This window comes from Siphateles boraxobius, unplaced genomic scaffold (genome assembly GCF_051911475.1).
Source record: "Siphateles boraxobius isolate OS27281-9 unplaced genomic scaffold, OSU_SipBor_1 51, whole genome shotgun sequence".
Classification (NCBI taxonomy): Eukaryota; Metazoa; Chordata; class Actinopteri; order Cypriniformes; family Leuciscidae; genus Siphateles; species Siphateles boraxobius.
The window spans coordinates 2,251,578-2,267,454 of NW_027509153.1; the positions used below are offsets into that span (position 1 = coordinate 2,251,578).

At 40.9% G+C, this 15,877-nt stretch overlaps 1 long non-coding RNA gene and 3 other non-coding genes across 4 annotated transcripts; 1 reads left to right on the top strand and 3 right to left on the bottom strand.

The window, feature by feature from the left end:
- Positions 1 to 1,132: 1,132 nt before the first annotated feature.
- Positions 1,133 to 5,479, top strand: LOC143712793 (uncharacterized). The gene is made up of 3 exons (XR_013195088.1): positions 1,133 to 2,182; positions 3,653 to 3,792; positions 4,103 to 5,479. It is a non-coding gene; the product is annotated as an uncharacterized LOC143712793 (long non-coding RNA).
- A 723-nt stretch (positions 5,480 to 6,202) lies between these two features.
- On the bottom strand, positions 6,203 to 6,275 carry trnav-cac (transfer RNA valine (anticodon CAC)). The gene has a single exon. It is a non-coding gene; the product is annotated as a tRNA-Val (tRNA).
- A 941-nt stretch (positions 6,276 to 7,216) lies between these two features.
- On the bottom strand, positions 7,217 to 7,289 carry trnav-aac (transfer RNA valine (anticodon AAC)). Its single transcript has one exon. It is a non-coding gene; the product is annotated as a tRNA-Val (tRNA).
- A 214-nt stretch (positions 7,290 to 7,503) lies between these two features.
- trnav-uac (transfer RNA valine (anticodon UAC)) lies at positions 7,504 to 7,576 on the bottom strand. The gene has a single exon. It is a non-coding gene; the product is annotated as a tRNA-Val (tRNA).
- Positions 7,577 to 15,877: the final 8,301 nt, after the last annotated feature.

A 15,877-nucleotide genomic window follows, 5' to 3' on the forward strand; every position in this document is an offset into this window, starting at 1 on the left:
CATAATTGACGCCATGCCTCCCTCTGTAAAAGCCAAGCTGGAGGATGTGGTCGGGTTGGGCTCAAAGACATCAAAGGAGTTCAGTGACCATGTGGCTCACGCAGTGGAACAGTACAGAAAGAATAAACTAAAGCTGAAGAATCAAGAAAGAGAGCTTCAAAGAAAATTGACTCAGCTACAACTGGATGAACTGATTAACAAGAAGAAGAAAGTACAGGCTGCAGTAAAGGAAGTTGAAGATCAGTCTGCAGTGATGGCTGCTGTGAACATACCAAGTCAAGCGCCACAAGTCATACAGCAAGCTCCAGTCAACATGGGTCAGAATGTGTCAGTCAACGTGGGAAAACCCATAACAACCGAATGCACCTATCGTGATCTATCTTCCTGAACAACAAGACAACAGAAACAGAGCAATGTCAGCACCAGGAAGGGGAAGAGGAAGAGGAAGAGGAAGGACATACAGCAACCAACAGAGGAACATGGACCAACCAAACATATGCTGGGGATGTAATCAACCTGGACACACCAAGAGAAATTGCCCAGTGAACCCATGGCCACAAGATGAGATGCAAGGCCAGATGCAACAACCTTGGCAGCAGAGATCCTTGAATCAGCAACACCAAGTATCAGGGCCAGTCAACCCATGGCGTGGCCCAGACCAAGGTTACTAGGGGTGCCCAGAGAATCCTACGGGGAGGAGTCAGCTGCCAATGCTGACCAAGAACCTATGCTGCGGGTTAAAATAGAGGACAAGATAATACCCATTATGCTTGACACAGGGGCAACATTCACATGGTTGAGCCAAAATTATGCCTCTCACCTCCCCAGGTCTGGAAAATACGTCAAGACAGTGGGATTTTCGGGACTGACGCAGCTAATTCCAATGACAGCCCCTGTCAGCATAAAAGTCAAAGACTCTGAAATAAAGATTCCAATACTAGTGTCTGACCAAACGCCAGTCAACTTGTTGGGTAGGGATGCTATATGCAAATTGAACTTACAGATATGGTGCTCTCCTGAAGGGATGTATATATATATATATATATATATATATATATATATATATATATATATATATATATATATATATATATATCCCTTCAGGAGATATATATATATATATATAAAAATACAGGTATAAAACAGATGTTAGTAATGGGTGGAGCTGAGCAACAAGAACAATAGACAAACATATTTTGGATAGGGAATATAGATTGGGTAGTAGGGGACACACTTGAAAAATGGGGAAGATACAGTATATAAAAGAGCAACTTCAGAAACCAGTTTCCCCAGAAACCGAATTCCATTGTACAATGAGATATGATCCCCTTAGAGATCCAAAAATGGAAAAAGAGTGGTTAGGAGGAACTAAAGGACAGACTGTGTGTCTGACTTCAAATTACATAATTGTAGGACCAGCGTGTTGGGAGCAGCGTTACAAATTGAACACTGTGAATTCACTAATACTTGGTTTAGAGTAGATGATTCAGTACCACATGTAACATTATTTATAAATGAGGGGAGTCAAGCACAAGATCTAGGCCCAATGATGTTAAAGGTAGAAGGAAAGCTTTGGGATGCCACTGCTAACCCTTTCATTTTTCAAACGATAGATATGACATATCTCAAAATCATCTGCACAACCAAAATGGTAGGGATTCCAAAATTGATAGTTGAGACAGTAGAGAAAAGCGAACTGAAGTCTAGAATGGACGAACTTATCTCAGAGATGGAACAACAAGTGCCTGTACAGTTAGGTCAAAACATGTCACAGATGTAGGCCTAGTTAGATCAGCAAACCCCATTCGAATTGCAACTAAACCAGGAGTTCAATTACCAAGAAAGCAACAATACCCATTAAAACGTGAAGCAGTGGAAGGGATAAAGGCAACAATGGATGGATTGGTTGAGGCAGAAGTACTGATTGAGACAATCAGTTATTGTAATACCCCAATTTTACCAGTTGAAAAAGCCAACAAGTCAAAGTGGAGGTTAGTGCATGACCTAAGAGCAGTTAATGAAGTAGTTGAAGATTGGCCAGCGGAGGTTCCAAATCTGCATACGCTATTGACAAATGTTCCACCTGCTGCTAATTATTTCACTGTGATTGACCTCTGCTCTGCATTTTTCAGCGTTCCATTAGCAGAAGAAAGCAGACACCTTTTTTCCTTCACTTACCAAGGTAAACAGTATACACTAGAATGCCTCAAGGATTTAAACACTATTTACACTCATCATAAGACTGCTGAATTATTAGAACAAGGACGATTTGTTTTGACACAGGCCAGATGCTTAGCATATTCTACATTGACAACTTATCCTGATATCACGATATAGCGATGTACCACAACAAATCCAGCTAATTTTGTCCCGCTGGAGGGGGAAGGAACACCTAGTGAGTGTGTTTCTGTCTCTCTAGCTTTTACTCGTCTGAGACCAGATTTGGAATCAACACCAATTGTTGATCCAGACGTAGATTATTTTGTGGATGGCTCATGTTTTAGAGACCACTTAGGTAACCATGCTGGCTTTGCTGTTGTACAAAAAGATGGAGACAATTTTACCCCTGTGATAAGTCAACATTGTGAGCAACCTTGCTCAGCACAATTGGCTAAACTAAAAGCACTTACTGAAGCTTGCATATTGGCTAAAAACAAAGCAGCCAACATTTATACTGATTCTGCATATGCCCACGGCGTATGTCACTTATTTGGTGCGGTGTGGAAGCAAAGAGGATTTAAAAAGAGTGATGGAACCCCAATTCAACATGGAGACCAAATTACTAAATTGATTACAGCTACGATGTTTCCTACAAAATTGGCCATAATTAAATGCCAGGCCCATAAGAAAGAAAATGACTTTGTCATCAAAGGCAACATTGCAGCTGATATGCATGGAAAACAAGCCTCTGGATGCCAATTAGCTGTAATGGCACCCTAAGTCCTGATCCAGCCTCTCCCCACAGTAGAAAGTATTGCCCAAATGCAGTCCAGAGCAACACCACCTGAAATATATTTATGGCAGCAAAGGGGGGCGACAAGAGATGCAAACAACATATGGAGATCACATGAAGGCCACATGATAGCCCCCACCCCATTGGTTAATATTTTAATTCCTGATGTGCATAGATTTGACCAGTGCGCAAGGGGGGAGGTTCTAAGGAAAATTAAAAGACAAAGGATTCTGGTCCCCATACTTACAAACAAGGGTAGATACATTTTTTAATGAATGTGAAATTTGTGCAAAAAATAATTCCAGTGCCAGAAGGACCTTTTAAGCATCTAGCAATGGATTATGAAGACATGACTGAATTAGTAAGAGTAAAAATATACATGTTGGTTATCATAGACAGGTTACAGCCAAGAGGGATACCACATGAGTTTAAAGCTAGAGACAAGGCAGCAGCAGGACTTGAATCAATATTTGTATGGATAACGCCAAATAAGAATATGGAATGGATTAATTACATATATTACAATCAGCATATATTATAATACAGATCAAGCACTTGATGCCTTAGGTCACCAACTTAAATACACTAGCAGAATGACATGGCAAAACAGACAAGCCCTGAACTGGTTACTGGCAGAAAAAGGAGGAGTATGTCTAATGTTTGGCTCTGATTATTGTACCTTCATCCCAAATAACACAGTCCCAGATGGATCATTTACTAAGGCCATGAAGAAGTTGAAGGCCCTAAGACAAGAGGTTTCTGCAAATACGGAGAGAGACAGAAATTTGGGATACTGGTTTGATTCCATATTTGGATCATGGAAAGAATGGCTTATTGAAGTGAAAGTGACACGTGATGGCCAAGTATGGTAAACCATACTTGGAATTTTACCTCTGCATTTAACCCATCCAAGTGCGTGCACATACATTAGGAGAAGAGTAGTGAGTAGTGAACACACACACACTGCAAACGTGAATACACACACCCGGAGCAGCAGGCAGCCTTGAGTGGCACCCGGGGAGCGATTGGGGGTTAGGTGCCTTGCTCAAGGACACCTCAGTCATATTCCTGCCGGTACTGGAATCGAACCAGCCACCTTTGGGGCAGTCCAACTCTGTTACCATTAGGCCATGACTGCCCCTTATTAAGGTGGGAATAATAATAGCAGTGACTATTGGTGTTTTCTTTTTGCTGTTCTGCTGTGTTGTGCCTTTTCTCAGATCGATGGTGGCTAGTGCAGCTGCAAAACAAATGATCAATGTGTCAGTGAAACCATCAGGCATTGACATTGGATGCACCAACTCAGGAGTATATCCAATTGGCCCAGGCTTGGACGAACTGGATGGCTTCCTGTGAGAGGTTGGATGAAGAAGCAAGGAATAAGGGTACCTTATTACTATTGATTTTGATAATATTTTTACTCTGTTTTTGACAAGATAGGGAGAAAGCCCCACTGTGTATTTTGATTTGGGGATAAAACTAGTTAGAACAATTAGAGCATGGGTAGAGTAGGAAGTTAGTTAGAGGGGTTTTTCTACATTCCTTTGGTTTTATACAAGAACCCTTATTTCCTGAATATATTTACTCATATAATCTTTTGAATATATTTTACTCATATAATCGTACTGAAGATATTTTATATATAATCACACTAACTGTCACAAATATAAATATGTGAATGAGAGGGGGCGACAGAGGGTCTCAAGCAGGTCATTGCCCGTGGTACGAGGTAATGCAACCAGAAAAAAGGGAAAATACAAGAGTGTTTTTATTACTATTGATCACTTTATTCACTTTTTACTATTTACACTTTGAATATATTCCTGTAACAAGTCTAGAAATTTAGAACTTACATGCATTAGACCATTGGAACATGTATATAGTTATAAGTGCAAAAGAGGAATTATTTGCAAGCGCGGTCATCGTCTGTTGAAGAAACACGAGCTGACTCAACTGGTGGTTTAAAAACCCGCTGTCTGCTCTAACACCAGATAGCGCCCCTGGCTGGACTGGGGCACCTCTGGCAACGATGGAGCAACCCAGATAGCACTCCAGGCCACCGGAAGCGCCTGCTCAGTTCCTCTGGCAACGTGGGACAGCTGCTGGAATTCAAGTTCATACACTGTGATTGTGTTATTGAATGTTTGATAACCTGAAGTAATGCATCCCCTTAAACTGATGATGTGATAGGAAGGTGAGATCTTTTACTCCACTCTAGCCAATTGGGGGTGGAGATGTTTGGTCTTACTATTCCTCCAGAGTGTACCCTTATGATGAAGGTTTATTGATAAAGTTGGATGGTCTAGATTGGCCATTTTTGATAGGTAATACAGAAAGAGATCTATTCATGAGGACACACCCTGGGTAAGAATGGTTTGAAGGTGGGACTAGAGAGAGTCCCAAAGGAGGGATGTGTTGGGGAATTTCATTTGTCTCATACATGGGTCTGAATATAAAATGCTGTAATGCTGGAGAAAACCAGGCCTAAGGATATGAGATGAACAGAAAACTAGGCCTGAGGGGAGGAGATGAGCAGAAAACTAGGCCAAAAGGCAGGTTAGGTATGGACAGGAGAAGAAACTGGGTGAAAGGGCATGGAAAAGTACCTGAAAATCATGTATAAAGCCATTTTTAAAAGATACGCATGGGCAAAGAAGGTTGCCTCAATTAAAAAATAAAATAAAGATGCAGGTGTTTTTAATCATGGCGACAGGTCAAGGAGGAGCAAGTAGAAAAAGATAACTGTATGAGCGCTAATTGGACACTTAACGATAAGAAAAAGGTATAAGACCTGAGCACTGGCCCCTTGTGAAGTCAGATGAGTGGCCGTCATCTCACTTTGTTGAACTGCTCAATAAAGTTATTCTTCTGAGACCTGAAACTTCGACTCTGAAAGATTTCTTCTGAGACCTGAACCAGACTTTGAAGACTTGAACCAAAGATTGAGAATTTGCCACAACAATAACCACTACACTACGGAAACTTGATTTGGACGTCAGTCCCACCTCTTCTAGGGTACGCTTGTTCAAAAGCGACTGAAATTATAGACTGCCCAGTGTTTTTAACATGGCAAAAAGCTGCTAATTTTGTTGGCAGACCAAACATTTTTTATTACTGTATAGGAAACCTCAATGGTCATTTGTTTTATTTTTTTCCTTTTCTAAAGAGATTAAACCACAAACATCCCTGCAAGTGTACTGACCTGCTCAACAGAAAATCGTATACGAAATTTTTGCAAAAACCACCCACAGTTTCCACCCAGTTTCGAACTGGGGACCGTTCGCGTGTGAGGCGAACGTGATAACCACTACACTACAGAAACACGTCTGGTTGCAGACATAAATCTTTAGGTGCACGCTTGTTAAAAAGCATATAAAGGAAATGAGTGCTGCACCCACCTAGCGTGGCAAAAAGTTTAAATTTTCTGTCAGAATCCAAACGCTGTTTCTGCTCAGTTTCGAACCGAGGACCTTTCGCGTGTTAGTCGAACGTGATGACCACGACACTACAGAAACCTATTGATGAGATGCACGTGCTTTTTAGAAGATGGCTCCTTCCCATAATCTGCTCTGCAAGCAGTGTGACAGTCTGTAAATTCCACAAACAACAGAACAGAGGTCATTCGGCATGGCAGTCTGCCTACAGCTCCTTGGTACGATGGCCTTCACCTGTCTCAAAAGTAAGAGTTTTGTAGCGAATTGCCACATTTATATTTAAATGGCCTCCACTTGTTTCCACCCAGTTTTGAACTGAGGACCTTTGCGTGTAAAGCGAACGTGATATCCACTACACTACTGAAACTTGATTTGGACGTCAGTCCCACCTCTTCTAGGGTACGCTTGTTCAAAAGCAACTGAAACTATAGACTGCCCAGTGTTTTTAACATGGCAAAAAGCTGCTAATTTTGTTGGCAGACCAAACATTTTTTATTACTGTATAGGAAACCTCAATGGTCATTTGTTTTATTTTTGTCCTTTTCTAAAGAGATTAAACCACAAACATCCCTGCAAGTGTACTGACCTGCTCAAACGAAAATCGCATACGGAATTTTTGCAAAAACCACCCACAGTTTCCGCCCAGTTTCGAACTGTGGACCTATCGCATGTGAAGCGAAAGTGATAACCACTACACTACGGAAACACGTCACCAAGTTGCAGACATAAATCTTTAAGTACACGCTTATTAAAAAGCATATAAAGGAAATGAGTGCTGCACCCACCTAGCCTGGCAAACAGTTTAAATTTTTTGTCAGAATCCAACCGCTGTTTCTGCTCGGTTTGAAACCGAGGACCTTTCGCGTGTTAGGCGAACGTGATGACCACTACACTACAGAAACCTATTAATGACACGCATGTGCTATTTAGAAGATGGCTCCTTCCCATAATCTGCTCTGCAAGTAGTGTGACAGTCTGTAAATTCCACAAACAACAGAACAGAAGTCATTCGGCATGGAAGTCTGCCTACAGCTCCTTGGTACAATGGCCTTCACCTGTCTCAAAAGTAAGGGTTTTGTAGCGAATTGCAGCATTTATATTTAACATGCGTCCACTTGTTTCCGCCCCGTTTTGAACTGAGGACCTTTCGCGTGTAAAGCGAACGTGATAACCACTACACTACGGAAACTTGATTTGCACGTCAGTCCCACCTCTTCTAGCGTATGCTTGTTCAAAAGCGACCGATCAGCGCGACTACAGCTCGCTGCAAACAGCCTTCCCACTTCCAGGAACGGCGTCATATTAGCTCAACGCTTCACAGAAGCCAGTGAATCCAAAAAAATAATCTAATACCATTTAAATATGACGTGTCTATATAAAACGTGTCACATTTTTAAATTAAAGACCTTGATTACGAGCATTCTTCCTGACCGCACAACCGGGGTTCCAGTCTACATCGAAAGGCCTGCTTTGTTGGTATAGTGATGAGCAAGGCTGCCTTCCAAGCAGTTGACCCGGGTCTGATTCCTGGCCAATAAATCACATTTGTAAACTAAAGACCTTGATTATGAGCATTCTTTCTATGGGTTCGATTCCTGGGTCTGGCCATTCTTGCTGTATGGGTTCGATTCCCGGCCAACGCATTGCATTTTTCTCAAGCTGTCTTTAAAACAGTCGTCCGGGGCCCCTTGCCAACTTCTTCTGTAACTTGTTTGCTGGAGCAAAACTTTTGTTAAGGTCTTTTGCAGCAGTATAGGACTGGATCTCCCCGTCTGGGAATCAAACCCCGGTCTTACGCGTGACAGGCGGAGATACTTTCAATTCAATTCAATTCAATTCAAATTTATTTGTATAGCGCTTTTCACAATACACATTGTCTCAAAGCAGCTTTACAGAAATTGCATTTCGGAAATGTACATAGAAAAATACAGTTAGTTAATCAAGTATTAATTTAAGGCATAACATATCGCCGGCTTTGAGTCGTCTCTTCACAGGCGTCGAGTCGTCTCTTCACAGGCGTTGGGTTATCTGAAGTCTCCGTGAGAGGCTGGATACAAACTGGAGCTGACGAACGCTATTTACCTCGGGACTAGCGTCCCGAGATAACAGCAGAAAGGCAGATGGGAAATAATTAGCATAGCTGATGTTCATAATGTTAATGCATTCGAACTGATTCAGCAGTATTAAAGGTTAAGCATTAAGTGAATGCTTGGTTAAAGAGATGCGTCTTTAATCTAGTTTTAAACTGGGACAGCGAGTCTGAGTCTCGTACAATATCAGGAAGGCTATTCCAGAGTTTAGGAGCTAAATGCGAGAACGCCCTCCCTCCTTTAGTGGACTTAGATATCCTAGGAATGACCAGAAGCCTCGAATTTAGTGATCTTAAAGAGCGCGATGGATTGTATGGCGATAGAAGGTCTGTTAAATACACAGGAGCTAAACCATTTAGGGCTTTATAGGTCAGTAGGAATACTTTGTAATTGATACGTAACTTAATAGGTAACCAGTGTAGAGATGATAAAATAGGTGTTATATGATCATATTTTCTTGATCTAGTAAGAACTCTAGCGGCTGCATTTTGCACTAACTGTAGCTTGTTTATTGAGGATGCAGGACAGCCAGCTAATAAAGCATTACAGTAATCTAGTCTCGAGGTCATGAATGCATGAACTAACTTTTCTGCATCAGAAACAGATAGCATGTTGCGTAGCTTAGCAATGTTTCTAAGGTGGAAAAAGGCTGTTCTTGTAATATATGAAATATGATTTTCGAAAGTCAAGTTGCGGTCTAGTATAACACCCAGGTCTTTTACTGTAGTGGATAAAGTAACATGACATCCTTCTAAATTAAAGTTGTATTGTAAGGGATTTTGGGGGTAGTTTTTTGGACCAATAAGTAGTACCTCCGTTTTATCTGAATTTAATAGCAGGAAATTACACGTCATCCAGCATTTTATATCATTTAGACACTCTGTCAATTTAGATAAGTTAGTGTTTTCATCTGGTCGTGATGAGATATATAATTGAGTGTCATCAGCATAACAGTGGAAATTAATTCCATGTTTTCTTATAATATTACCAAGTGGCAGCATATATATTGAGAATAGCAGAGGACCTAACACCGATCCTTGCGGCACTCCATAGTCTACTGACGTTATCTTTGATTTTTCCCCATTTAGACAGACAAAATGGTAACGGTCTGATAAGTAAGATCTAAACCAGCTTAATGCCTGTCCCTGAACACCAGTGTAGTTTTGTAGTCGATCCAAGAGTATTTTATGATCTATAGTGTCGAACGCAGCACTAAGATCGAGTAGAACTAGTATTGAGATACAGCCTTGGTCAGAAGCTAAAAGTAAATCATTTGTAATTTTAACTAGCGCAGTTTCTGTGCTATGATGCGGTCTGAATCCCGACTGGAATTTTTCATAGATATCATTTTCTTGTAAGAAAGAGCACAATTGAGCGGACACAATTTTTTCTAGTATTTTAGACATAAATGGAAGATTTGAGATGGGTCTGTAATTTGCTAAGTTATTTGGATCTAATTGCGGTTTCTTAATGAGAGGTTTTATTACTGCCAGCTTGAATATTTTTGGAACATGACCTAAAAATAAAGACGAGTTAATAATATTAAGAAGAGGCTCTTCGACTACAGGTAACACTTCTTTCAGTAGTTTAGTGGGTATTGGATCTAATAAACATGTTGTTGGTTTAGATGCAATGATAAGTTTATTTAGCTCTTCCTGTCCTATAGTTGTAAAGCGGTGTAGTTGTTCTAGAGGGGCCATAATTGAGGCTGAATCATAAGACATCATAGAGGATTGTATATTTACAATTGTGTTTCGGATGCTTTCTATTTTCTCATTGAAGTAATTCATAAAATCATTACTACTATATTGTAATGGAATATTTTGCTCTGGTGATGTTTGTTTATTTGTTAGTCTAGCCACGGTGTTGAATAAAAACCTTGGATTATTTTGGTTATTTTCTATTAGTTTGCGGAGATGCTCAGCCCTTGCTGCTTTTAGAGCCTTTTTATAACGTGACATACTGTCTTTCCACGCGATTCTAAAGACCTCTAAATTAGTTTGTTTCCATTTACGCTCTAAGTTACGAGTTTCTCTCTTGATTGCATGCGTAGCACTGTTGTACCATGGTGCTTTAGTTTTCTCTCTAACCTTTTTTAATCTAATTGGTGCAACAATATCTAGTGTACTAGAGAACATGGTGCTCAAACTGCTAGTCATTTCCTCTAGTTCATCTGTTTGTTTGGGTGCACTGCGCAGCTGAGATAGATCAGGTAAGCTATTTGAGAATCTATCTATAGTGGTTGGAAGGATTGTTCTGCCTGGTCTATAACGTGGCGCAACGTGACAAATTTCAGCAGTACGTATTATATAAGTTACCATGTAATGATCAGTGAGATCATCACTTTGCGGTATAATATTTATATCAGTTGGATTGGTTCCATATGATATAATTAAATCTAGTGTATGATTTAGACGATGAGTGGGACCACTGACGTTTTGCGTGACCCCAAAGGAGTTTAATAAATCTGTAAACGCAGTCCCTAACGCAACATTTGTATTATCTACGTGTATGTTAAAGTCTCCAACAATTATTGCTTTATCGACATTGACCAATAGATCTGAGAGAAAGTATGCAAACTCTTTTAGGAAATCAGCATAGGGCCCTGGAGGTCTATATACAGTAGCCAAGGCTAGAGATAATATGGATTTGTTTCTTGCATCTAAGAGCGTAACATTTAGCACAAGTACTTCAAACGAATTAAACCTGTGACCTGTTTTCTGAGTAACATTAAGAATATCTCTATAGATTGTTGCAACACCGCCGCCACGACCGATCAGACGGGGCTCATGCTTATAACAGTATCCTGGTGGAGTAGACTCATTTAGACCGAAATAATCATTTGGTTTAAGCCAGGTTTCAGTAAGGCAAAGTACATCGAAACTATTATCTGTGACCATTTCATTTACAATAACCGCCTTAGGTGTGAGCGATCTAATGTTTAGAAGACCTAGCTTTAGAAATTGTTTTTGTTCACTGATATTTAGATTTTCTGGTTTAATTACAATAAGATTTTTGCTAGATCCTACACTAGATGTATTGTTTGGCCTCACTAAGCGAGGAATAGACACAGTTTCTATATAATGTTCTACACTACTTATATCAATTAAGTTGGGACAGCAAAGACTGTGATTTGGACTTTGACTTACTAGTCATATGGTGTGTAACGTCTTGGAGATGTTGTCCGACAGAACAGCCGCTCCGATTCTGCTGGGGTGCAGGCCATCAGCACGGTAGAGCCTAGGTCGCTCCCAAAACAGATTCCAATTATTTACAAAGAGCAGTTTCTGTTCATTACACCATGACATTAACCATTCATTTAGAGCAAATAATCTACTGAACCTTTCTTGTCCTAGTCGGTACGTGGGAAGCGGTCCAGACACGATGATTGTTGCTTCAGGCGATGTGCTGCGAACCGTCTCGATCAGGCTTCTGTAGTCCTTCTTCAGAACCTCCGTCTGCCGCAGCCTGATGTCGTTCGTCCCCGCGTGTAGGACCACAGCTCCGACGCGCTCGTCACCGTTCAGGATCTCGGGAATCTGTGCAGCGACATCAAGAACACGAGCACCAGGAAAGCAGTGAGTGCGCACCTTACGCTTACCTGAGGTAGCACGGACATGACGGACCATGGAAGTGCCGATGATCACGGCGGCGTCACGTTCCGGCTCGCGAAGAGGGGAGAAGCGGTTCCGGGTGGAGATCTCGAAGACCGGGAGGGGCGGGGAAGTCCTTGGTCTGGTCCTGGCTCGTGTCTTCCGCTGTGGGATCACCCAGGGTCCGTGGTGTTGCCTCGGTGCCGGAGTGAATGAAGGCAGAGATGATCGCGTCCTCCTGGGCAGAGAAACGCACGGAGTAGACGAAGTCGGAGTCAAAAAGTTACTAACCACTGACTTGTGAGCATCGGCGCGTGATGTTTCAAGCGTTGATCGCCGATCTCGCAGCTCGGCTTGCTTCACCAGCAGAACGCGGATCTGTTTCTCCACCGACTCCAGCTCCAATCGTACCGAAACCAGCTCGAATGTGTCCTCACCTGCACTCAGAGGTAACGTTAGACACACATCCGATATGTTCGCCATTATAACAGATGAACAGTAAATTAGTAGTGATACTACCAATATCACTACTAATTTAGGACTGAAATGATGGATATAACCCGTATCCTTTCAGTCAAACGGGTGTAAAATGAGAGGGTCGATAGGCGCGAGGCCACGCGTGAAATGCTAGCGGGCTAAAGGCTAGTAGCCGAGATTCGGAAAGTTGGATCTAAGTAGCGATATCAAAGCAATCCGATTGTTTTTTATAAGGAATAGTGTCGAGGATAAGTTCACATGATATAAAAATAGAAAGTGCTTGTTTATAAATGAGTGGTAAAGAAGAAAATCAGGGATTAATGAATCAATTCGATGGAGCTCCAAACACAAACACAGATCGCACGCGCATGCGTGCAGAAAGAGAAGTGTTGCTCTTTCTAGAATGTCTGTCCACTCTACTAACGAGGAGTTGCAGAGACAAGTAGTTGTGCCCGATCAGGTCGACTTCCAGGGACGGCGGCATGCGTCATTTTAGCTCAACGCTTCACAGAAGCCAGTGAATGCAAAAAATTATCTAATTCTGTTTAAATATGAAGTGTCTGTATAAAACGTATTACATTATTAAATTAGAGACCTTGTTTTTTAATATGGTGCCTGGTAGGTCAGGTCAATAAGTTCATGCAATTTTTTTAAGTGCCAGGTCCAAACAAAGAGAGTTTCAGTTCATCTGCACCTGCCAGCTGCTAATGTATTGCGAAAATTCTTGCTGACCGCACAACAGGGCTTCCAACCTACATCCAACAGTCTTGCATTGGTGGTATAGTGGTGAGCATAGTCAAGTCAAGTCATCCTCATTTATATAGCGCTTTTAACAATGTAGATTGTTTCAAAGCAGCTTTACAGAGATAAAGATATAATTTAAGGTAACAGAGATTGGTTTGGTTTTATAGTGGCTCTTGAAAAATGTTTTTCCAGCTAAAGTTAGTTTTGATTGATTCACTTCCGTCTAAATGATCATTTGTTATTAAATTAGGGGCCGTTAAGACGACACCGTTCTCTCTAAACAGACTTTAAACGTGAACCTGTGATAGACGCTGATGGCGTTCACATGCGCATTAAGAATTGATTCTATAGTTATGTGCGTTTGAATATATGTGCGCAGTTTTGTAATTCCTTACAAACCATGCCTAAACAAACTACTTGTCTATAAATTTTGATGCAGAATTTTTATTTTATCTTATCACTTTGGGTAGGTACGCGAACCGAAAAATTCCACAACGCTTTATCTGTAGAGTGGTATAGGGATCCTCCATAGGGAGAGGCTAGTTGGCACTTCAGCACTGCATTGTCATCAGGTCCAGGCGAAAGTCCTTCGTCAGATCTGGAAACGGCCTGGATCCAGCAGGCTGCGGGAAAACCTCGGGATAAACAAAGACACTAAAATTAGCGTAGATGCCATTCTTCTTATGATGTAACGAGTACATCAGGATTTGAGGGAAGTGTTCCCAGTTCCGGCTGACCTAATCTAAGCAGCCTAATATTGAATTATAGAAGTCTATAGAGTGTTATGTGAATGCTAGGTCAAAGAGATGTGTTTTTAGTCTAGCTTTGAACTGACAGACTGTGTCTGCTTCCCGGACAATGTTAGGAAGATTGTTCCAAAGTTTTGGTGCTAAATAGGAAAAGGATCTACCGCCAGCAGTCGATTTATATATTCTAGGTATTATCAGCTGGCCGGAGTTTTGAGATCGCAATAGACGTGAAGGACTATAATGCGTTAAGAGCTCGCTCAAGTACTGGGGAGCTAAACCATTTAGTGCTTTGTAAGTAATCAGCAATATTTTAAAATTTATACGATGTTTAATAGGGAGCCAATGCAGTGTTGACAGAACCGGGCTAATATGGTCGTACTTCCTGGTTCTGGTAAGAACTCTAGCGGCTGCGTTTTGAACTAGCTGTAGTTTGTTTATTAAGCGTGCAGGGCAACCACCCAGTAGAGCATTACAATAATCTAGCCTTGATGTCATGAACGCATGAACTAGTTGTTCCGCATTTGTCAATGAGAGCATATGACGTAATTTAGATATATTTTTAAGATGGAAAAATGCGGTTTTACAGACACTAGACACGTGGCTTTCAAATGAAAGATTGGTATCAAAGAGCACACCCAGGTTCCTAACTGACGACGAAGACTTAACAGAGCAGCCATCAAGTGTTAGACGGTATTCTAGGTTATTACGTGTGGAAGTTTTTTGTCCAATAATTAGAATCTCTGTTTTTTCAGAATTTAGTAGTAGGAAATTACTAGTCATCCAATTTTGAATATCAACTATGCATTCCGATAATTTTGTGAATTGGTGAGTTTCGTTAGGTTTGGAAGAAATATAGAGCTGAGTATCATCAGCATAACAGTGAAAGCTAATTCCATGTTTCCTAATGATATCTCCTAAAGGTAGCATGTACAGAGTGAACAGCAAGGGTCCTAGTACTGAGCCTTGTGGTACGCCATACTGAACTTGTGATCGATAAGACATCTCTTCATTTACTGCTACAAACTGATAGCGGTCAGATAAATATGATTTAAACCATGCTAATGCAATTCCACTAATGCCAACATAGTTTTCTAGTCTATTTAAGAGAATGTTGTGGTCAATGGTGTCAAATGCAGCACTAAGATCAAGTAACACTAATAGAGAGATACAACCACGATCGGATGATAAGAGCAAATCATTTGTGACTTTAATGAGAGCAGTCTCAGTGCTATGGTGCGGTCTAAATCCTGACTGGAAATCCTCGCAGATACCATTTCTTTTAAGAAAGGAACACAGTTGTGAGGATACTGCCTTTTCTAGTATCTTTGACTGAAAAGGTAGATTTGAGATCGGCCTGTAATTGACTAATTCTGTAGGATCAAGTTGCGTTTTTTTAACAAGCGGTTTAATCATAGCCAGCTTAAAGGTTTTTGGTACGTATCCTAGAGACAAAGATGAATTAATGATGTTAAGAAGAGGATCTATGACTTCTGGAAGCATCTCTTTCAGTAGTTTAGTCGGTATAGGGTCTAACATACATGTTGTCGATTTAGATGAATTAACAAGTTTGCAAAATTCTTCCTCTCCTATGGCAACAAATGAATCAAATTTTACCTCGGGGAGACTATAATGCACTCCCTGATGTGATGCTGTAGTAGACGGTTGCATAGTTATAATTTTGTCCCTAATATTATCAATCTTATAAGTGAAGAAGTTCATAAAGTCATTACTGCTGTGTTTCTTGGAAACTTCTGGGCTTGAAGCTTTCTTTTTCGTTAGTGTAGCCACTTTTTCAAATAAATACCTTGGATTATGTTTATTTTCTTCTAATAGGGTT